General features: G+C 34.7%; 1 long non-coding RNA gene across 1 annotated transcript in view; it reads right to left on the bottom strand.

Moving 5' to 3' along the window:
* Positions 1-25,507, bottom strand: part of LOC117801779 — a 325,078-nt gene that overhangs the window by 43,121 nt on the left and 256,450 nt on the right. The window contains exon 4 of the long non-coding RNA XR_004624496.1: positions 7,646-7,769. This is a non-coding gene — a long non-coding RNA (uncharacterized LOC117801779). The remainder of the gene's footprint in view (positions 1-7,645; positions 7,770-25,507) is intronic.

The raw sequence follows: 25,507 nt of genomic DNA, 5'->3' as shown, positions 1-25,507 counted from the left end.
CCCAGGACCCCGAGATCATGACCTGAGCCAAAGGCAGACACTTAACTGACTGAGCCACCCATGTGCCCCCAAACCATCTGTAAAATTATATTACCTTTCTCGTATTATATTGGAGATTACATGAGTTAACAACAGCAAGTTACATAGGTGTGTGCCCTAAATATAATTCCTAAGTAAAATGAATTAGTTATGCAATTCTCTGTCTCTCTCTCTCTATTATGACAGTTTGAGGCCAAATAGTCCATCTCAGAGTTGGGCACATATTGTCGTGCTCACCTGGTATTTTTATGGAAATTGACTGAATGAGATGGTCTTGAGTCGTATACTTTTCAACACAGACAGGTTCCAGGTCAGAAGGGACGACTTAATAGTTTAAGCTTGGTCTTAACTTTGGAAACCAATATCTGGCCTTACATTTAAACATTTTTTTGACACTAGACACCTGTGATGTGTGGCACTATATTGTTCTGTAATTTTGTAACATCAATGGGACGACATTAAACTCAATGTGGCATTGAGATAGTACCGAAACACACATATACCATGTTTGAAGAAAGATCATACACCATGGGGGCATGATCTTTTAAAAATAAATCACAAATAGGAATTTTCTTAATCTGCTTCATTTTGATGTTATGTATATATACATATTGTATAAAGCACTAGTACTCTATATATCTTATTCTTATGATCACAGAGAAAATAATTAATGCAATTATTGCTTTGGGGAATGACACACATTTTCTATGTATGCCTGCCATATATGAAAAGAAGGATTTATACTATTTGTTAGATTTAGACAAACTATAGAGCAAAATATACACATATTGATCTATGTAACAGATAACTTACCCCAGCATGTAGGTAGATTATTGCTTGATAAGAATTAAGAAGGTTACTATCAAGATAATTCAGGGCAATATAGTACCTTGGCCTCAAGTATCTGAATAAAAGTGCTCTAAATATTTTTAATCACACAAATAATTTGATAAGCTCTCCACTATTCTCAGAATAAGTATTTTTTACAAGTCATTGGGGAGAATCATGTTTTAGTGAGTATGTTGTTAAAGATCTTTGGGAAAATCATTGTAAAACCTAGGTAAAGTATTTGGGTGCCTGGGTGGCTCAGTTGGTTAAGCTTCTGCCTTTGGCTCAGGTCATGATTCCAGGGTCCTGAGATCAAGACCCGTATCAGGTTCCTTGCTTAGCAGGAAGCCTACTTCTCCTTCTCCCTCTGCCTGCCTCTCCCCTGCTTGTGCTCTCTCTGTCAAATAAAATAAATAAAATCTTAAAAAAAAACACCTAAAGTATTTAAAATAATTAAAGGTTATTATTTCTAATGTGTTGAAAAGGAAATATACCTTCAATAACTGAATCATATACCTCACATCTAAAAACAGTGAAACTTTGAAAGGAAAAAATGATTTCTTAACTGGATGACTAATGCATAAAAAATGTACATTTTCCTTCAACTGGGAAGTAATTGATGAAATCAATTGTTCAGTAGTTGACATGCAGTTAAGATTTGCTGAGAGAGAAATACTTTCAATCAATGAATAATGGTATTTCCCAGCTATCTGAGAACTGACTGACTGTCTCAACTGTACATGAATTTAAAAGATCACCAGATATATAATCACTAGATTTATGAAGACAAAAAAAAAACCCCACAACTCTACATTATTAAAGCTACCACCTGAATCTTCAGTAATATCCAAGATTTACTTAGCATCTGATTTTTCTAAAGTACCAAATTAACGGAATGATAGTGCCGCTAATTTTCAGATTATCTCTAAATTTATCTTTTATTTCTCCTACCAAAGAGCATGGCACCATCAATTTGTATTCTATTCACTCTACAACTCTTTTGTGGAGACATAATGATTAGTAAGTAACTATTAGCAAGTTAATTTTATTTGCATGGCTGAAAATTATTAAGTATTTTATAATGTTCTTGGGGTCTTTAGTGCAAATAACTAGCTTACCGTGTATCATGAACTCATGGATCTTTTGAAGAGCCTGGGAATATGCTGCTTTAGGAAATAATAATGTCTGTATCTGGTTTCTGTCTCATCAAAATGCATTTACTGGAAGAATAATTTCCCTTGCGTTAGCAAAATACGTGGAATGTTTGAAAGCAGTTTGAAGAAGGATTTTTCTGGTTTGAAAACAATTTTTGGCAGAAAGAGTGTTTTATTACCTTCAAATTTTTACAAGGTAACTTACAGAACTTTTTCATGAGCACGTTTTATTTGTAAGAAAATCAATTACCAATGTTTCAAACTTTTCAATAAAACCTATGAAGATTAAAAATATCATTAATTGAAATATGTATATTTAAATTTATCATAAGTTTTAATTTAATACCATTTAGACTTAGAGACTCTGATATTTTACTCTTAAATAATAACCTCTGAACAGAAACTTCTTGGGTAAATATGCGCCTTTCTATCCTCCTGAATTGTTGGGCCAAGATAGCCATGAAATTTAAATTCAAAGAAAGCTCTTTACCAGATATCCTTTCTTATTTTGTAATTTTTTACTTAGGTGAAGTCCCTTAAAGAGTACATTCCTTCATTTTTAAAGATAGGTTTTAAAATATAAATGTCGGGGCACCTGGGTGGCTCAGTTGATTAAGCATCTGCCTTCGGCTCAGGTCATGATCCCAGGGTCCTGGGACAGAACCCTGAGTTGGGCTCCCTGCTTGGCGGGGAGTCTGTGTCTTCCTATGCACCTCCCCCCTGCTCGTTCCCTCTCTCTCTCTCTCACACACTCTCAAATAATTAAAATCTTTAAAATAAAAAAATATAAATGTCAATGGTAAAACCACTACATTATCTTAAACTCAACTAAGGAATGAATGACTAATAGTGTATCCTTATCTCAAAGATGGTTTGGCTAGAAAAGACCTCCTAGGTAGTAAGGTCTTAACTGTTGGAAGAGTTAAAGAAGGGAATTACACAAAAACAACCCTGACATTTTCATTTTGTGGAGGGCTAGGTCTTAAGTGATGTAACGGAGGAAGCCATAGATTGTGTAAACAATTATGGACCAATTTCTGTAAGGAAATGAAACGCAAATAACAATATCTTTAGAAAGCAATAAAAGGCTGGTTTCAATTTTATTTTACTAAACTTATTTATGCCTCTCAAATGGAACATATCTGGGAGAAAAATAAGTCATTGTCCTACTTATTATACAACTCCTTTTCTAATCCAATTCAAAATATGTTTGGCAAATGATGCTGACAAGGCTTTTGAACATTCTATGCTCTGTTCCCTTAATAAACAGTCAATAAATACCTGTTAAATTGAATTGAATTGTTCAGGTGAATGAAGTTCACTTATTCTTTCTACAGTTCTTTTAAAGATTATTTACAAAAACCTTCTGATACGAACACTGATCATTAGTCTCTTCAAAGTTGATTCAGAAAAGTTTTCTATATTTGTCATTAAAACTTAGATGCATCGAGAGTAACTGAATTCACAAATGTCAATGGAAATAGCAGGCTTATCTCTGGCTGCTTACTGTCATGCCTCCAAATATCACCCTGGGATATTCTTCCCATTTACTAGGTACTTTATTATATTTATTTACATTACATATTAAAAGTGTGATATGTGTTGTGATATAATAATTTCATAGCTCTCTAGATGAATTTGATAAGCTCCTTTTACACTGGATCCCCATTAAAACCAAGGATCTATGAGGATCTACTGTTCTCCAAGGCAAAGAGGAGAAGCTGAACAGTGGTGCCATAGTAGAGAGAAGATGGAAGAAAGCTGGAAATACATTATTTGGAATTATAGTCAAGGGATATAGCAACACCATGTGGCAATTTGTGCTGTTTATAGTGCTTCTGATGTATGCAGAATTAAACTATATTAGTGCTTCCCAATTTTTTTTTCATGTCATGGCACACTAAAAGTGATAATATTCTCATGGCATGCTGACACAAACTAAAGGGAATTTAGGGGCATCTAAACGGACCCCAGAGGGGGAAAAATAGCATTTTCTTATACACACACATGCACACACAGACAATTTAATATGTATGAAAGGAAATTAAAATTGGTTGCTGCTACCTTCCCTGTGAGCCTCCCCTTAGCCTAAACACGGTGCTTCCTGGATTCCCTGACTGCTCTTCCCACATCTCACCAGGCCCATTGGACACCTGGGCAGTTGAGCCCTCTATAGCTGCAGCTATGGCAGGTGTTCAGATGGGAGAGCCTCTCTTTGGCCTTGCTAACTGAAAGGAGGGTAGCAAATCCATTCATATTGCTTGCCTATGTTGACCAAGGGTTTTGTTTTTAGACTTCTTTGATCATGCTGTCTTTCGAAGAGACTTCAGTGAAGCTATTTACAGGTAAAGATACAGAAGGCCAGGCACTGGGCTCTGCCTTGTCTCTAAGGGGAATGAAGGGATCGCAAGGTCTCGCAGCACACCTCCACCCCTTCATGGCACTATCATAAGAAAGCTCTGAATCATTTAATGTCAGAAATTAGATTACATCCTAAATAAGCTATTTTTCTGGAGTTCATGGATTATAACAATGAGGAAGGTTTTGGAGATAATTAAAATATATGATACCTGTAAGATGTCATCAAACCCCTATGCCTCAGTTAAAATGCAACTATTATAGTAGGACAACAAAGTTAACAAATTACACAAGGTGTGGTTACCTAGAGTCAAATACACCCTCATCTATCCAGATGTTCAAAAAAGAATTTACCAATTACATATGGAAACACAACACAGCAAAACAAACCAAATGAAATATACTAATATAAGCAATGTCAAATTTACTAATGATAAAGAATATATCTCTGATTTAGTGTGATATCCCTTTTGGTCAGTGGTCTCAAAGCTTATTTTAGCTTTCACTGCATATTGCAATCAATTCGGTAGACATTTTAAGAGACTAATTCCAGGGACTCAACCCAGAAATTGTAACTTAATTAGTCTTAGGTGGGACTTGAAAATAGATGTTATTATTTTTTAAAGATTGTATTTTTATTTATTAGAGAATGAGGATGAGAGATATCACAGAAAAAGAGGGAGAAGCAGACTCCCCACTGAGCAGACACCCCACCATGGGACTCAGTCCCAGGACCCTGGTATTGTGACCTGAGCTGACAGCAGACGCTTAATGAGAGGAATAACCCAGGTGTCCCCAAAATAGATACTATTGTAAAGCTTTCCAGGTGATGCTAATAAGAAACCAGTGTTTGGGAACCATTGCTTTAAACTTTTCTGTTTTCTCCTTTCCCCTCTAGCAGGAAGTAACTGGATATTCTTACATCTCTTTTTCCTGCAATGTCCACCCACTCTGTTTCCAGGATCCCTTCCTCTCTGTATTCTAATGATAAGCTTCTGAACTGTACATTAGGGTGGAATTTCTTTTTCTCAATACCCTAGGTACTAGCAGACACATAATCCCTGGAGACCAAGTAGCTTATCAGGGTACTGCAGTTTGCTATATCCTACGAAAGGAAGCTCCCTGTTCACTCCACACATCTTGTCCCAGATAATATTTCAAGTTTGAATTCTTAACACATCTAACAAAATAAAGTTGCATCATTGAAATTTATTCTTGCTCTTTCCTTAACTTGACCTAGAGCTGAACTGGCTGTTCAGCTCCTGAGGCGCTGGTAACAGTAAGACACCATTGATTCTGTACTAATTTAGGTGCTCTTTTCTTTTCCTTCAAACAGACACACATAAATCTTTGATGATATATCCGTGGAGCTTTTTCATACACAATTGCTAAGTGGTTCTATAATAAACAGACCAGATCTAGAATAGAAACACTGTTGCCACACTTTGAAGACATCAGTTGCAGGAACCAAGCATTTAATGTCTGGCTTCACAGACATTTCACAATTCAAGTCCTACATGGAAGGACAGAGAAAGGAAGGAAGGAAGAAAGGAAGAAAGAAGCGGAACAAAGGAAAGAAGGGAGAAAGGGAGGATGGAAGTACAGAGGAAGGCAGGATGGAAAGAAGGGGAAAATAAAGAAAAGAGAAAAAAGATTTTATAGATTTTAAATTATCGAAAAGGATATGGTACAACAACTTGTTAAACCAAGTTCTGTTAAACATTAAGAGTATAGTTCTTGGTATTCGAGTCAAATAAATATTGTGCATAACAATAAAAAAAGCAATTGCACTTTTCTAGATTATGGTAAATCTACACTGGTAGTTTTATGTAGCCATGGAAACCATGCTTAAGCTCATAAAATTATTTTCACATAAATTTTTTTACAGTTTATAAAAACACTTTTACTAGTTATAAAGGGGAAGAAGAATCTGCCATTTAGAGTGGAAGAAATAAACGCAAATATAGTGCTCTGTACACATATATGAGTGTTGCATTTTATAGCTGTGAAATGCATTCCAATGATGAAATCATGAAAAAAAATGGGGACACTAATGCTCTGCTTAGAAGGTTTATGTGATTTTACTTTTTTCAATTAGGACAATAGTTTCTGAGAAAAGCAACTAATTTAAGAAAACTAAATTATTGTGCTTGAAAGAACTATGTGTTCTGAATAAAATTTTATGACACTATTCTTTTCTGTTTTATGATTTGGGAGAAATACCAAGATACAAAATACCACCTGTACGTAAATATTAGAAATACTGACCAGTTATTTGTTCTACTTTATAGAGTGTAAAATCATCTTTGCTCTAAAAAGCAAATTAGTGAATAGCAATTTTTTTTTCATGAGGTAAACAGCATGATTACCAAACTTATAGTTGGAGAGGGCTTCTTTACCAGCCATACTTTAGCATATATGCTTATTTTTATTGCCAATATTTTTTGAACCTTTGGTTTATTTTAAGTGTTACCTTTGTAGCAATATTAATTCTTGTGATCTAGCCAATAAATTAAGTTGAAAAGTAGAAGAAAAAATGTGATCATAATGAATTATTTCTAGGGGCAACAGGGGGGCTCAGTCGGTTAAGTGGCAGGCTCTTGTTTTCAGCTCAGGTCATGATCTCAGGGTCCTGGGATCGAGCCCAGAGTCGGGCTCCATGCTCAGTGGGGAGTCTGCTTGAGATTCTCTCCCCCTCTGCCCTTCCCCTTGCACATGTTCTTGCTCTCTCTCTCAAATAAAGAAATAAATAAATCTGGAAAAAGTAATGAATTACTTCTAATACAGGTTTCCCCTGCTGTCCAAAAGCAGAGTGTTCCTATGAAAGTTTTCCTAAGCTAGAAATGATGTAAAGCAAAGAAACAATTACCATTAATTTATATGGAAATTTTTCTGAGCATTCCCAGCCCCCCAAAATCACCTCTCTTAGGCTTTTCTGATACCTTACGACACAGCTTGCTAATGGATGCACAAAATAAATTGAGATAAAGCACTGGTGCTCACAGACATAGTTTGAAGCTATGGTAGCTTGATGCTGAGATGCTGAGCTGGAAGGAGCTCCAAGGTGCCACTCTCTGCTCTAGGCGTGTGCTGCCTCTATAATACCTGCTATAAAACAAATGCTGAATGCTATTTTTGTCTTTTTTTTTCATAAAAGCAAACCTCCTCTCTGAATTTCTTTCAGCTAGTGAAAACGATTACTAACGTAGGTCTTTTGTGAAAGCAAAGAGGTGGAAACATGAATTTTGGAAAAGCAGGGGACTTACCTGTATTTGTCATTATTGTCTGGCAAGTCTTACTCTTCCTAACCCTAGAATTTATATAGTCCCAGATGTTTGCTTTGAATAAAATGTCTGATTCTTCTGATGCAGTAACATATCTGCAATAAAACTGATAATTATAGAGAATTACTTTTCATTGGATGAAAAATAAATTCTTCAATAATAACAATCCCACTATGGTATAACTCTTTCTATAGCCATTCAGAATTATATTGCCATTTTTTAAGGAAGAAGAGACAAAAATGCCACTTCAAAAAGTAATTCTTTGAAATACACTGTAGGGAAAACAAAATCATGTTCAATGTATTTTGTGCCATTGCTTCTGTGTATGCAGGTACTTCTTTCAAGCTGTCATTGTTAACTTTTGTCATTCATTGTTATATATTAAGAAGACATTCCTTTATTTTTCTGATACTGGCATCCTGCCTGAGAAATGTTACAGTATTAAATTAAGTTTGATCTGAAGAGGTAGCTATTTAAAGATCACTGGAAATACCCCAGTTTCCCTGAGACAGTCCATATCTATGAGGAGTAGGAAAACAAGGAATCTGTCTCTACCATGGCAAGGTACTTACTAAATGCTTTGAGAACACTGTGGCGCAGCAGTTTCAGAAAGATTTTAGAGATTTGCTACATTGTCCAACCTGTGAAATCTCTTGAACTTCTATTTCCTTCTTGGCATGATTAGAGTTTTGATTAGATTATTTCAAGGTCCTTTGCATTCCTGATACTATTTTTTGATGGAAAAAAAAAAAGAAAGAAAAAAACCTTCAACCTTAACAAGCTTTATATGATGTTGTCCTATATCTACATTCTTTCTGGAAGCTTGAGGCACTGAGAGTCCTCTTTTATCACAATGTTGAATTTCAAAGAGAATCACAGCGGCATCTCAGTGGCTCGGTTGGTTAAGTGTTGGACTCCTGATTTCACCTCAGGTCATGATCTCAGGGTCCTGAGACTGAGCCCCATGTCAGACTCATGCACTATGCATGGAGCCTGCTTAAGATTCTCTCTCTCCCTCTCCCTCTATCCCTTCCCACCTGCTCTCACACACTCTCCCCCCCCCAAAATAAATTAATTAATTACTTTTAAAAAAGAATTATATAGGCATTTCTACAGCAAACATTTGAGGTTATTTTATTTTATTTATTTGAGAAAAAGAGAGAGAGAGCATGAGCTAGAGCATGAGCAGGGGGAGGGGCAGAGGAAGAAGGAGAAGTGGACTCTCATGCAGGGGTTGATCCTGGGACTCCCGCATCATGACCTGAGCCAAAGGCAGGCACTTAACCGACTGAGCCACCCAGGCATCCCATCTGAGATCATTTAAATGTCCTAATTATAGAAATTCAGAAAGGCAAATATCTGAATAGAAAAAATCCTAGACAGAAAGCAGAAGTTAATTATCACCTGGTTCAAAAGACCAGAATACTTTGCTGAATCTTCCTTGAAAAGAACAAAGTAGAAAACAGAATAGGGTTCCATGATTTACCAATTAGAAAGAATGAAGATGTTTATCTTAAAGAGTTGATAAATGATAATGTGTAGATACAAGAAAATAGCCACAGTGATAATTCCATAGATGACCAGACAGGCAGAATTTTGGGAAAGAAGATGCCTTGAATGGTAATAAGATAAGAGAGTAAACGGCAGATTCTAATAGTATTTCACTAACCTAGTTTCTTTAGACCTGGTAGTATTTTTCCAACAATATAACAGGCAGGGGAATGAGAAAGCTTAGAAGAGTAGAAAAAGGGGACGAATTCAAGTATAACCTGACTGGAGGCAGTTGACATGGGGAAAGTATAAATGGGCTAAGGAGAAGTGGGGCATCCTATATGATTGGTTCGAGGTACTTACTTCGCTTTCTCTCGTTTGTCCTAAGTTAAAAGCTGGTATAAAAATTAGAGAAGCTGTCAGTTGTTAATCAGCTCCAGATCTTGAGACCAATCATTACAGGATTATTGTTTGGCTTTCTGGATTGTTGCTAGAGGTGGTGGTCTGACTTCCTGCGAGTCTGACTTAACAGATACTAAGTTGGCTTCCTGGGGTGGTTACTGTACAAAGGTTGGTTTCCTGGGCTGCTTGCTGCAGATTGTGGACCAGAGTTATATTTTTTTCTTTTTTTCCAAAGATTTATTTATTTTAGATAGAGAAAGAGATGGTGGAGGAGCAGAGAGGGACAGAAATCCTCAAGCAGACTCCCTACTGAGCACAGAGACCGATGCGAGGCTCAATCCCAGGACCCTGAGATCATGACACTTAACCGACTGATCCACCCGGGTGCCCCCAGAGTTGTATTTCTGTGTATGTTTGGCCATTGTCGATTTGTATATTAAGTCTCTCAACATTTTCACATAAATTACCTTCTTACCTGTCTATGATTACAAATTCACTAGACAATTTCTTAATGCTAAACTAGATAAAGATGAAGCAATTGCCTTACTACTTCTAAAAATCAAAATACCAAAATAAAAATAAATCCTTTATTTTCCAATTTTATTTTCCTGAAAATCTGAACAGACTTCATTACAGCTTTCATTAACTCTGATAATTAAAAATATTTTCTTTGATTTTTTTCACATGTGTGGAAATTTCTGAGTACAATAGTATCACTACTCTTCTACAATTCATAAAATACTCCAGATACAAGGTTATTTGGCAGAGTAGTATAATGTAAACTCGTTTGTTAGAGAGTAACATATATTTTGAATTATTTTCAAAAATCACATGTATCCCTGAAATCACAGCATATTGCTTTCTTTATTATATTTGGCCATGTGGGTACTAGAGATATTTAATGGAGAATAGCTATCACTATACTATAATTCTGCTTACTTATACTTTTATTATGTTTTGAATTGCATGAATTGCATTGGATATTCTTTTAACAACTGTAATGCACACACTTCAACAAGATTTCCTTGGAGATATTTTCACCAGATGTATTAAATTAGATGCCCCAGTTAATGGTAAGTATGGGTTATAAGTACAGAGGCAGTGATAAACTTTTAAATACATTTTACATATATAAACATTAAAACAGCATTTTATTTTGAGGGTAAATAAACCTATTGATCAAATGGTGAAGATATATCACTGATAATTTTATGGCCACCTACATATTTTGAGAAATGATGGACAATCTTTTAAGAGATTCAGTTCTAAATGGCACACGTTAAAAAAATATATATGTGGGGGGAACTGGATGGCTCAGTTGGTTACTGTCTGTGTTGGACTCAGGTCCTGATCCTGGAGTCCCAGGATTGAGCCCCTTGACTGGTTGCCTGCTCAGCAGGGAGTCTGCTTCTCCCTCTCCCTTTGCCCCTCCCCCGTTCCTTCTCTCTCTCTCTCTCTCTCTCTCACTCTTTCTCTCAAATAAATAAATATCTTTAAAGAAAAATATGTGTACAACATATTATTTTGTGAGGCTCATGAAAGATTACCACATCTAGCCACAAATTCTGCCCTTTGTTGTTTGATGGAAAGATAACAACTGACAGTGTGCATTTATAAAGGAGGACAGTGGCAATTTGTCTAATCAAATTTTTAATTAATCTCTTTGTAGGTTTTGAAATGTTTAAATATTTCCATTCTTAAAAAATACTTCTTTATTTATTTGTCCGTCCACTGCTTCTTTAGTCTCTGTTCTGCATCTGTGCACTAAAGGAACTAGAAGCAAAAAGATTGTTTTGTAATGTGTAAAATTATGCTGTTACTCATGCTTTTTTTCAATCCTGTTATATTTTATAAGTCATAAAGTATTTTAAATTAAAAAAATAAAGGAACTAGAAAGACAAGAACAAAACCCAAAGTTAGTAGAAGGAAATAAATTACAAAGATCAGAGGAGAAATAAATAAAATAGAGACTAAAAAAAAATAAAATAGATGAAACTACATGATGTTTTTTTAAAGATAATCAAAATAGAAAAGCTTTTTTATATTCACCATGAAAAAAAGGGGACTTAAATAACTAAAATTAGAAATGAAAGTGGAAACATTACAACTGATACCACAGAAATAAAAATTATAAGAGACTACTATGATCAATCATACACCCCAGAATTGGACAGCCAAGACTAAATGGATTAATTCCTAGGAACATACAAATCACCAAAACTCAATCATAAAAAAATAGAAAATCTGAAGAAACCAATTATTGGTAAAGAGAATAAATCAGAAATTAAAACTTCCCAATAAAGAAAAGGCAAATTCTACTAAACATTTAAAGAAGTAATACTGGTCCTTCTCTAACTCTTCCAAAAAATAGGAGGCACACTTCCATTTAATTTTACAAGGCCAACGTTACCTTGATAGCAAAACAAGACAAGAATACTACAAGAAGAAGATTACAGGCCAATATCTCTAATGAACATAGACATAAAAATCCTCAACAAAACACTAGCAAACTGGATTCAACAGTACATTAGAAGAATCAGAGGTGCCTGGGTGGTTCAGTTGGTTAAGCAACCAACTCTTGATTTTGGCTCAGGTCTTGATTCTCAGGTCCTGGGATCTAGCCCCGTGTCACCTCTGTGCTCATCAGGGAGTCTGCTGGAGGATCTCTCCCTCTCCTTCTGCCCCTCCCCCCACTTATACATGCACTCTCACGCGCGCACTCTCTCTCTCTCTAAAATAAATAAATAAATCTTAAAAAAAAAAAAAAAGAATCATACTCCATGACCATATGAAATCTACTCCAAGGATGAAAGGACTGTTCAACACCAGCAAATCAATTAATATAATATATCACATTAACAAAATGAAGGATAAAAATCATATGATAATCTCAATAGATGGAGAAGAAGCAGTTAACAAAATTCAACATCCACTTATGATAAAAACCCTCAGCAAAGTGGATGTAGAAGGAATGTACCTTAATATAATAAAGGCCCTACAGGACAAGCCCACAGCTATCATACTAAATGGTGAAAAGCTGAAAAATTTCCTCTGAGATCAGGAACAAGAAAAGTATACACACTCTCATCACTTTTATTTCACAGTACTAGAAGTCCTCACCAGAGCAATTAGGCAAGAAAAAGAAAAAAGGCATGATGCTACATATACAAAACCTTAAAATCTCCACCAAAACCTTTTAAACTAATAAACAAATTTGGTAAATTTTCAAAATATAAAATATAAAATCAATATATAAAATTCAGTTGCATTTCTATACCTATGCCTAATAGGAGCTGTCAGAAAGAGAAATTAAGAGATTAATCTCATTTACATTAGCATCAAAAAAAATAAAATACTTAGGAATAAATTTAACCAAGAGGGTGAAAGATCTATACAGTGAACACTAACTATAAAACATCAATGAAAGAAATTTAAGACACAAATGGATGGAAAGTATTCTGTGCTCCTGGATTGGAAAAATTAATATTGTTAAAACATCCATACTACCCAAAGCAATCTACAGATTCAGTGCAATCCCTATCAAAATCCACATGCAATTTTTCACAAAAATAGACAAAACAATCCTAAAATTTTTATGGAACCACAAAAGACATAGAATAACCAAAGCAATTTTGAGAAAGAAGCACAAAGCTGGAGGCATTATACTTCTTGATTTCAAAAGTATTGCATGGAGCACTGGGTGTTATATGCAAACAATGAATCATGGAACAGTACATCAAAGCTAATGATATACTGTATGGTGACTAACATATCATAATAATAAAAAATATATATATTGCAAAACTATGATAATCAAAACAGCATAGTATTATCATAGACTGATACATACAATGGAAAAAAAATAGCCCGGAAAGAAACTTTTACATATATGTTCAATCAACTGATGAAAAGGAGCCAAGAATATACAATAGGGAAAGGATAGTCTCTTCAATAATTATGTTGGGAAAACTGGACAGGCATGGACAAATAATGAAACTGGACCCCTATCTTATATTATAAACAAAAATCAACTCAAAATGGATTAAAGACTTAAATGTAAGAACTAAAACAATAAAACTCCTAGAAGAAAACAGGGGTAATCTCCTTGACATTGTTCTTGTCAATGATATTTGAGACCAAAAGCAAAGACAACAAAAGAAAAATCAACAAGTGGATCTATTCAAACAAAAAAGTTTCTGCACAGCACAGCAAAGGAAACTACAGAATGAGACAAATATTTGTAAATCATATGTCTGATAAGAGATTAATATCCCAAATATATAAAGAACTCACACAATTCAATAGCAAAATAACAATCTGATAAAAATAAATGGGCAGAGAAACTGAATTGATATTTTTCTAAATAAGACATACAAATGGCCAACAGGTACATGAAAAGGTGCTCAACATCACTAATCACCAGGAAAATGCAAGTCAAAACCACAATGATACAGCACTTTATATCTGTTAGAATGGCTATCATCAAAAAAGACAACAGATAGCAAGTGCTGGCAATGATACGGAGAAAAAAGACCCCTCGTGCACTATCGGTGGGAATGGTGCAGCCACTATGGAAGACAGTATGGAGGTTTCGAAAGAAAGGAAGGAAGGAAGGAAGGAAGGAAGGAAGGAAGGAAGGAAGGGAGGGAGGGAGGGAGGGAGGGAGGAAGAAAAAGAAAGAAAGAAAGAAAGAAAGAAAGAAAGAAAGAAAGAAAGAAAGAAAGAAAGAAAATAAGAAATATATGATCCCACTTCTGGAGGTACAAACAAAGGATATGAAAACAGGACACTGAAGACATATCTGCACTCTCATGTTCATTGCAGCATCATTTACAATAATGAAGATATATAAGCAACTGAAGTGTCCATCAACCAATAAAGAAATAAGGAAGATGTAATATATTTACACAATGGAATATTATTCAGCCTTGAGAAAGAAGGAAATCCTGCCATTTGTGATAAGGTGGATGAAGTTTGGGGGCATTATGCTAACTGAGATAAGTCAGATAGAAAAAGATAAATACTGTGTGATATCACTTATATGTGGAATCTAAGAAAGCTGAGCTCATGGAAACAGAGGAGAATTATGGTTACCCTGTTCTGGAAGGTGGCAAGTTATTTATCAAAGGGTACAAAACTGCAATTACAAGATTAGTAAATTCTGGAGATAAGGTACGATATAGTGATTACAGTCAACAGTACTGTATTATATGCTTCAAATTGCTAAGAAAGTAGATCTTAAATGTTCTCACCAAAACATACAAACAAAAGATAAATATATGAGGTAATGGATATGTCAATTAACTGTATGAGAGGAATCCTTTCACAATGTATATGTATATCAAATCACCACGATGTATACTTTACTAATCTGGCAATTTTGTAGGTCAATTATACCTCAATAAAGCTGAAATTTTAAAAAAGACATAATTAAATGTATTATATAAACTACGATTAGATCCTGATTATAAAAATGTTATAAAGGATTTTTGGAATAACTGGGGCATTCTAAACATGTGCAAATCATTAATTAATAATAAGAAATCACTTAAATTCTTAAGTTCTGATAATGGTATTGCAATTCTATAAGAAAATGTCATTTTTAGAAGAGTTTATTTATTATTTATTTATTATTTATTTATTTGAGAGAGAGAGAGCAGGAGCAGGGGATGAGGCAGAGGGACAAGCAGACTCCCCACTGAGCAAGAAGCCTGACTCAGGGCTGGACGCGGGCCTGTATATCGGCCTGGACACCAGGCACCATCCAAGGACCCTGAGATCATGGCCTGAGCCAAATTCAGATGCTTAACCAACTGAGACACCCGGGCACCCCAGAAAATGTTATTTTTTTTCTTTTTTTAAAGAGAAGTATATTGCACTGCATTGTGAAGGATCGTGATGCCTGCAACTATCTTTAAAATGATTTGGAAATAATAAAAATGTAATATCCATTTACAATCACCTATGAAGCAAATATGGTAAAACAGTAATTTTTACATTTAAGTAGAGGATATGTGGGTGTTCACTGTATTATGTTATGTAATAGAAAATTTTTGAAACATAACAAAAGCTAGAAAGACAAAGACAAAAAAATGGGAAGAAAATAAGCTCCACTTCTGATATGATGGCACTAGGATGAGGCATCTTGAGCAACTGATCCTATCCTGGGAGTGTGGGAGGAAGGTGGTAGAGTGCACTAGGATGTCTGAATACTATTCCCAGACCATCCATTCTTCTCAAATGAGCCTCGACTTCATCTATGAAATGTCCTGTCCCAAGACCAGAATGAGAATGTAAGGAGGATAGTAGGTCGCTCCACTTCTTGTGCTGAATACAATTTAAAAATAGTGAAGTTACAACAGTCAAATATATTATAATTTATAGAGGATGGAAATCGGCTATAAAGTATTCAAAGCAGCCCAAGGTGCCTTTCTAAAACACACAATCATCCTGCTCAATCCATAAAATCTGTTTATTTTTTTCCATTGTACCTATGTAATTGTTTCCTAGCTCCTGTACAGATCTAAGAGAAGTATTGGAAAAATCTGATATCTTTTATAGTCAAATTTGGAGATCATTTTAGAAAAGGCAGAGGGAGGTTTATTATCCATGGAAATGCATCCTTTATAACCAAATGATTCTTACTGGCCTAGGACTTTATAATATACTTGTATTTCATATCTTAGTCTCTCTTAACCTGAATCATGAATGTCTCTAAACTTTCAAGACAGTTAATCATATGATAATGTTAAAAGGTAGAGAAGTAAAATACAGTCCCTGACACTGAAACATAATATTAGAAAATCTCTGATATCTTCTTTTCACTTAATAACAAAGTGTCAAAATAGTTCAGAACATTTTCAGTGGGTAATTCTATGTGATCAAATTAAGAGCTAAAAGCAAATCAAGTGCTCTGTGAACAAATGTCACTGCAAGCAATTCACATCTTTAAAATTAATCTTATACTTGGGAAAATTTTTCCATGCTAGAATTAAAAAGGAAAAAATAGTCATAGCAAACTACTTTTATAATCCCCTTCTTCATGAAGATTAGCCAAAATGTTATTTTCTACCCATCTTGCTTTCCCTTCAGCTTCAATCCTTCACTCCACCGCCCATCTCTCACAACTCCTCTGAATATATAATCGGACTAAGTCCTCACTTGCTGACTGTCTGGTAAGAGACTTTTCATGCATAATTATTGGCCTCAAAATATTGATTTCTTCTTTAGAATTTAGATATGTCTATATCATATTTGTTTCTGAGAATTCTTAATCTACTTTGAAGAAATTCCTCTTTTGACCAGATGAGTGAAATTTTACAAAAAAAAATACTGGAAGAATAAATGATACATATTTTTTCAATTTATTAAAATACATTCCTGACTATGACAGAATTGGATCTTTTGCTACAAAGTTTATTCCTCTACAACAGAGTAAGCAGTTTTAAGTTCCTTTAATACCTGCTAAGAAGCAGTATTTCTCTGAGATTTCTCAGCCAACTATGGTATACTTCGGGGGGGGGGTCTTTTCAAATTTTCCTAGTTAGAGGTTTATAACTTTCCCCTAAGTAGAACCTGAACTAAGTACTATGAAATAAGAAAAAAGCAAAAAGGATATGGAATTTTTCTGCTTTGGAGTTCTTATAAAGGTTCAAATATCTGTTTTTCTCTCCTTTCCAGAAACCAAGGTACTTGTAAGTTCACATCATTTTTCTGTTCCAGTAAGTTCCTTCACTGTCATAAAATGGAGGTCTCACAAAACGTTATCTGTGACAATAAACTGACTCAGAGATAGTCCAAGGTAAAGCAGTCTGAATAATTCCTATTTCATACCCCCATATACAAATATCTGACATTCTTCTGCTATTTCTGAGACCTTGTTAATTACTACAGAACAATCTATCCACAAATCAGGATTTTGCCACATTTCATGATCCTATTATGCATCTAGTAGAATTTGAAATTTATTTTCTTTTTGACCAATCCACGCAGGCACTGTTCTTGCTTTTAATTATTTTAAATTATATTTTCATAAGTAATTAGAAATCTAGGAACCTAAAAAAAATTTTTTAAAGATTTTATTTATTTATTCGACAGAGATAGAGACAGCCAGCGAGAGAGGGAGCACAAGCAGGGGGGTTGGGAGAGGAAGAAGCAGGCTCATAGCAGAGGAGCCTGATGTGGGGCTCGATCCCATAACGCTGGGATCACGCCCTGAGCCGAAGGCAGATGCTTAACCGCTGTGCCACCCAGGCGCCCCAGAATCTAAAAATTTTTAATTTCAAGATTAATGTTACATCTCAAAATTCAGCCAGGATTCCAGTGCACAAACTCCTGAGATTAACTAGTCATTGCTGATATTATCAATGTCTGTTTCTTTTGCATCAGCTAACTTAGTAAGTTCTCTTCAAAACCATCTTATTTTTTCAGTTGACCTTATAGATCTTCTAGGTAGATGATCACATAATGTGCTTGCCTAGAGGGGTGACCTATTTTTTTACCTAGTGATGTGCTTACTTTGTTCCTGACATTATTGTGAATGCCTCTAACATGTTCTATTTAATATTAAGGCTGGTTGATTTTATTCTAGATAAATATGATTAATCATTTTAATAAACTTATTTCTACTGAGAATAGAAGCTGAATTTTATATAAATGCCTTTTAAACATCTAAATAAATGAAAAAGCTTTACTTTGTGTTTTTATAAAGTCTTAGGGCCACTTGATATAGATGCAATTACTATACTGCACCATTTTTATTTTTTAGTATAAAGCGGAAATTGAGTAACATTTTATTTAAGGTTTTACATCTCTCTTTGTGAGACTAATCTCTACTGTTGTTTTGTTTTTATTCTTGTTATTAACTCCTTTGGTTTTCACTGTGAATGCTAGAAAACAATTTTTAAAAGAATTGGGGAGTTTTCCATCATTTTATATTGGCAACAGGGTATATAAAATGTAAATCACCTGATCCTTAAAAATAGAAATATACGATATGTGTTTGGTGGTAGAGGGTAGTATCAGTTTCTTCGCTGACATTTAAAATTACTATGTCCCATATCTAGTTGTATATTACTGAATACATTAAGAGATAGCTCTAATAGGAATATTCTGCAAATGTAAATTTTCTTAAGATATAAAAATATTTGAGACAAATAATGGGAAAGACACTATTATCACTGTTAGATCCATTTGTCTTTTGCTCGGGTAAAGGATAACATCTTTTACATTATTATGCAATAGCCATAACTTCACTAGGTTTTATACTTTATCCTGAATTATATTTGTTTCAATAAATGTATTTGAGCTTGTATTTCCAAATGTCGTGTCATTTTTCTTATATTTTTTATTTTTATTAAAATATACACATTTTATTAAATGATGTATCATTTCTGCACATATATTAATAACAACTGTATCCGTACTATGTACTTTTTCATTATTATTTAATTTGTATTTTTATTAAATTATTTACATCTTCTTTTTTACTTTATTCCCCAAATAACCAAGCCTTATAATAATTCATTTTATAGGTTAAATTATGTCCCCCCCAACAGACACGTTGAAATCTTAAACCCCATTAACTCAGAATGTAACCTAATATGGAAACAAACTCTTTACAACAGAGACGATCACATTAAAATTAAGTCATTAGAGTGGGTCCAAATCCAACTTAACTACTATCCTTATAAAAGGGGGGAAATATGGACACATGCAGAAAGAAGACAGCATGAAGACAAAGGGGAGAACACTGTATAAAGATAAAGACAGAGACTGGAGCAATGAACCCACATAAACAAGGAATACCAAGGATTACCAGAAGGTTACCAGAAACTAGAAGCAAGGCATGGAACAGATTTTTTTCACAGCCCAGAAAAGAACCAACCATGCTGACACTTTAGACTTCTAGCTTCCAAATCTCTGAGAAAATAAATTTCTATTATTATAGCCACCCACTTTGCTTTGCTTTATTATAGTAGCCCCAGGAAACTGATACAATTCATGTATTCCAGCTTTTTTCCATTTTCTAATTTATTATTTTCTCATATTTGCTAATTATTTTCCTTCTGTTCTTCACAAATTTGTTTTCCTGATATCTTATTACTTAATGAGTTAAATGTTTTTCTTAACTTAGATGTAAGCCTAAGAAAATATCTTGAATCTGGTTTTGGCTATATTCTATAATTTTAATGTATTATACTTCATTTTCATTTTCTTGGTATATAAATTTGTTGGTATACAAATTCTGTTTTGATTTCTTTGCTGATATTGGAGATGTTTATGATTTTTTTTAGTATTATAGTCGGAATGTCTTCTCTAAACTTTTGTAATGTGCAAAAGTTTTATATCTGTGCATTTTCCTTTTGAGATGTATTATGGTTTATATTTTGGTCTAAGTATTATTACATATTTAACAATACATGGAAAAAATGTTATTACATAAATAACAATCACTTTAAAAGCCAATACTATAAAAGTATGTAAGATAGGAATTACATATTTCCTCCTTTTTCTCAATACCACTTTCTAAATATACCCACTTTGTAAAATGACCAATATTATAACTGTTCCTCAGTCAAAGAAAAAGTTACATGACTTTTTTTTAATTACCATGATTATATATACAAACACATATATCAAGAGATATTTAAATACTTTCATTATATATATAACTGATATACTTTACATTTTTAAAAAAAATTTCCTCATCTGCTAAAATGTACAAAATATTAAACTTGCTAGCACTATGTTCCTCTCCATTCATTGTTCTATGTCTAACAGACTTGTTTGAACAATTTGGTATGCAGTTTATGTGATTTTCCTGAACTTGAAGTAATCATAGTTTAAATGATTATTTGATACTTTACATTTAAAAAATGCAGTTGACTTAAATTTATACTTTTTGAATTAAAAAAATGTATTTTTTGAATATAAGATTGACATAGGCAGTAATTTAGCTCAGTTATATATGATAAAATAACTCAGGTTATAAGATAGTTTGGTATTAAATTTTTTAAACTAGTATCTTCTCCATAAGAATCATTTTAGTATATTTACCAAAATGTGTATCAGTATTTAATATAAAATTGATTTAAGTATATATGTTTGATTTGATCCAATATTGGCCTTTTCTTTTTTGAGAGAGAGAGAGATTGAGAGAGAGAGAGAGAAAGCATGTTTGAGGGGAGTTGGAGCAGAAGGAGAGGGAGAGAGAGAATCTTGAGCAGGCTCCACACTGGGTGTGGCAGGGGGCAGAGGGGGCACACAATCTCACAACGCTGAGATCATGACTGGAGGCAAAATCAAGAACCAGACACTTAACCAACTGAGACACCCAAGTACCCCTTGGTGCTTTAATTTTAATTCAACTGAACTTTACTTCAACTAAACTTTTTCATGAAGTTATGAGTTGTGTATCTTCAAAAGTTATATTATAGATTTTCAGAACTTTGCTATATCTGAGAGGTATTTCCTAGCCTATGTTTCCAATAATGTGCTATCATTTGGTTGAAAATACGAAACGTGGGTCAAACATCAGCCACCACCACTCTGTGCTATTTCACTGTCACATGGTACTAAGTTAAGCGGAATGGCAGATTGAGGAGAACTCTTAAGTATGTAAGATTTTACTTTGCTTTTGAAATTCGAAAGTGTAACCAAGATTTGTTCTAAACATTAGTTCTCTTTGTATGGATTATGCTTGGAAACAGTGAAAATTTTGTATCTAAAGAATTTGATTTTCACTTCAAAAAGCTTTATGCTTCTTTTTTCTTTTTAAACCATAAATTATCACTACATTCAACTTGTTCCAGCTTCTTCTTTGGAAATACCTCTAATACAATGAATCTCTACAGTGTTCTTTATGTCATTCATCTCTCTCCCATGACTTCCCAAATCTTCTCCCTTGATTTCTACCATTAATTTCCCTGTTTATTATCTACATCATGGATTTCATTCTCAGTACCGTCTTAGTTCAGGCTGCTATAACAAATATGCCACGACTGAGTGCCTTAAAGGGCAAATATTTACTTCTCAAAGTTCTGAAGGCTGGGAAATCCAAGGTCAGGGTGCAGGCAGATCCCATGTCTGGTAAGAGCCTGCTTCCCGGCTTGCAGATGTCTGTATTTTCACTGTATCCTCACATGGCAAAGAGCACAGAAGGAGGAAGCAAGCGCTTCGTGCTTCTTTTTCTAAAAAATTGAAGTATACTTGAAAATGTGCTTCTTCTTATAAAGGCATTAATCCCCTTCATAAGGGCTCCACCCTCATGACCTAATTAACTCTCAAAGGCCCCAAGTCCAAATACCTGCACACTGGGAATTAGGATTTCAACATATGAATTTTGGGGGGACACAAGTATTTAGTCCACAGCAAGTAGTATGTATATTGCTGTTTCTTCCTTTTAGTCTAGTTTTAAATTGTTCTATTTTATATTTGTTTGGGGGTTTTTTGGGTAGTCTTTTCTTCTTTTACTGAGTTTACATTACATATCAGCCTGAATTCTCATATTTTTGTTTCCTTAACGCATTAAGTTTTTTTTTTCTTCCTTATTTTTAAAATGAGGCAGAGGTGTTTGGGTGGCTCAGTCAGTTGGGTAATTGACTCTTGAATTTGGCTCAAGTCATAATCTCAGGGTGAGATAGAGCCCCATGTCAGGCTCTGCACTCAGGGGGGAATCTGCCTGAGATTTTCTCCCCCCCCTTCCCCTCGCTCACATGCTCTCTCTCTCTCTCAAATAAATAAATAAATCTTTAAAATAAACTAAAATGAGGCATACTTTGTATACAATAAAGTGCATAAGCCTTAGCATACAGCAAGATAAACTTTTACATTTTTATCTACTTATGTAAACATGCCTTGTTTCATGAAGACAAGAATTTGTTTATATCATGATATGATAACTCTAAAATTTTCTTTCAGGCTCATTGACAAATCCCATGCTTTGTTTCCATAATAAACCCCCATCATTTGTTATCAACATTTTTCTTCTTTTTAGATCTAGTCATTTATAAATGCCAATCCAATTCCTATGATTTCAGTCATCATTCACTTTAATAAAGATGGATCCTCCTTAGATTTATACCAGTGTAAGAGCTGATCTGCATATACTTTTGCTCAATTTCTCATTTTTTGTACTAGTAATTACTTACATACTGATAATCTGACATTTATTTAAAATTTTCCAACTTCTCCATATCTGATACTATGGAGGAATTTAAACTATAACTCACTAATAAAGTGTTCTCAAAATTAATCTCAGACCAAGGAGACAGCAACAAATTCTAGGCTGATCTGTGTATTTCTGGTAGAAAAGACTCAAATCTTCGAATATAGTTAGTCACTTTCAACCATTTCACTCCACTATTATGCACTATTCACTCCTTTTTTAAGGCATATAGCATCTGTCTCTACTATTCTGTATGCATTCTTGCCTGCATTATCTGCAGGCTTCCTGATTACTCACCACATTTAGCAAAGCTTTAAAAAATCCATCTCAGTGGCTCATCACAATCCTAAATGTCACTGTCCCCTGATAATTTCAACAGGACCCATTCTACACTGGAACCACTTGATTTCAGGGACTGTCATCCATTGTCTATTTAAGGAACCATGATCAGTCTTTTGACCTGTTCCTCATCTGAGATAGCCTCACATCTAAAAATCCCAGGCACAAGAGTTGTACATTCTACTATAATCTCCTGTCCCTTCAGCTCTTTCATTCTCTTGGTTCCCCTCTACCTACTCTCTTAACTGATTGTGATATGGAGTTCAGGACCCTTCCCTCTTCTCTGATTCTATCATCTCTCTCCTGGGTTTACTTGTGTATCTATACCCTAGACTTTTGTGATTCTTCTCAAAAGTTATTCCAAATATTTCAACCCTTCTACTTCCCGTTATGTAATTTACTCTTAGAAGAGTTTTATTTCACAAAGGAAATGAGGGCCATAAAAAAACAAACAAACAAAAAAACCCCCATTTTTTCCCTTTCTACTTAGAGATTTAGCTGAATTTGTAACTAACCAACCCCTCTTCCCATGATTGCAGAGGTGTAGTTGCCTTTCTTTCCATCAAAGATAAACACTTCCAACTGTTCCTAGTATCTTAGCCACTGTCATTATCTCTGGAACCTGAGTCTATTATCCTTTATTTTTCCTGAGTCATATACTATTCCATTTCTGGAGTTTCCTTTCTTTATGTATACAATCATCACAAGTTGAATCACAATTAGGAAAAAAACAAAGTCTTTTAGCTACCACTTTCTCTTTGTCTCTTCACAGATAAAATTTTGAAATCAGCCAACATGCCCCATATTCAATTCCTCACTTGAATTCCTTACTTAAACTTAAAGTCAGATTCTAACACTAATTCTCAATTACTGTTGTCATCCATTCCTTAAGTTTGCAAACCAAATCACTGTTTTTTATTACTTAAATTACTGTTCCTGTGCTTCATTTGAAAATATCGACTGTTCAGGGGCACCTGCGTGGCTCAGTCGGTTGAGCATCTGACTCTTGATTTTGGCTCAGGTCAGGATTTCAGGGTCCTGGGATTCAAGCCCCACATAGGGCTCCCTGCTCAGCAGGGAGTCTGCTTGAGGATTTTCTCCCACTCCCTCTGCCTCTTCTCCTGTCTCTTTCTCTCTCTATCCCAAATAAATAAATAAATCTTCAAAAAAAGAGAATGCATTGACTGTTCAAATAGGTGGACAGGGATTGAGGCTAGAAAATAGGATAAAGTACAGATCCAAGGTGATCTGAAGAGGAAAAGCCAGAAAATATAATTCCCAGATGAATCCAAGGGAGCCAAGATTGCATGCCAGAGAGACAAATTTCAAACACCATATGCCAGAGAAACCAATTTCAAACACCAAGCTTAAAGGGTAAATAAAATAAAGGATTACAAGTCAATTTATAGAACCAAAAGTTCAGCATCATATCAACATCAGATTAGAAATAATAAAGTATCTGCCCCCAAAATTACCTTAGAAAAGCTGCCACATGATTACAGGATCTCACCCAGTCATGGCCACTCACCAATAATCTTCCCTTCTACTCTGGTGTTTTTTTCTTTTGGTCTTTCTTTCTTTCTTTCTTTCTTTCTTTCTTTCTTTCTTTCTTTCTTTCTTTCTCTCTCTCTCTCTTTCTCTCTCTCCCTGTATGTCTCTTGTCCCTTTCTTGTCTTATTCTCCTCTCAATGATAGATAGATAATAGTAAGGAAAAAAAAGAAAAGAAGAGAGGAAAAAAGAGGAGTAGGAGGGAATAGGGGAAGGGAAAAGGAGGGGAGTCCAGGGGAGGGGTGGGGAGGGGAGGGCATTGGTCAGGGTTTTCCAGAGAAAGGAACAAACAGGATATATCCCTAGCTCTAGCTCTACACCTGCGTTTATGTACTTTAGCATGAAGCTACAGAATTGTATACCATCTCTCTCCTGCTTAACTAATTGCTATTCTCCCCTAAGAACCCTGTACTCAAACCATAACAAAATCAGAACATACCATGTTCTCTCATGCTTCTATAACCCAGGGACAATTTGTCTTCTTTGTCCTCTCCTACTATTTCTAATTGAGAAATACTAAATCTACCAAGTCTTATTTCAATCAGTGCTTCCTCTGTGAAGCCTTTCTGGAATTTCCCAGGAAGATTTAGGTATCCCTTACCCTAGTTCTCCATTTGATTCTGCATATGTTTCCAACTATCATATGATTTGTATTTTTTGATTATTTGTTTACTTTCCTATTAGCCACACAAATGCCAGATAAACTATAGGCTTTACTTAGGTCTTACAGGTAGGGTCAGGTTGCAGCCCTGGTATCCAGTACAGTGCTTGGTTGAGCATGTGCCATATTTGTTGATTAAAGACTGACAGAAAATGAAAGACTGGTACTTTCTGTTTAGAACAAACTTGCATTACAAATAAACAACATAAAATCAAATGTTTGCTTATAAAATTA

This window comes from Ailuropoda melanoleuca, chromosome 4, assembly GCF_002007445.2.
Source record: "Ailuropoda melanoleuca isolate Jingjing chromosome 4, ASM200744v2, whole genome shotgun sequence".
Classification (NCBI taxonomy): domain Eukaryota; kingdom Metazoa; phylum Chordata; class Mammalia; order Carnivora; family Ursidae; genus Ailuropoda; species Ailuropoda melanoleuca.
The sequence above is the reverse complement of the archived record's forward strand: the minus strand, read 5'-3'. Positions and strand labels throughout refer to the sequence as shown.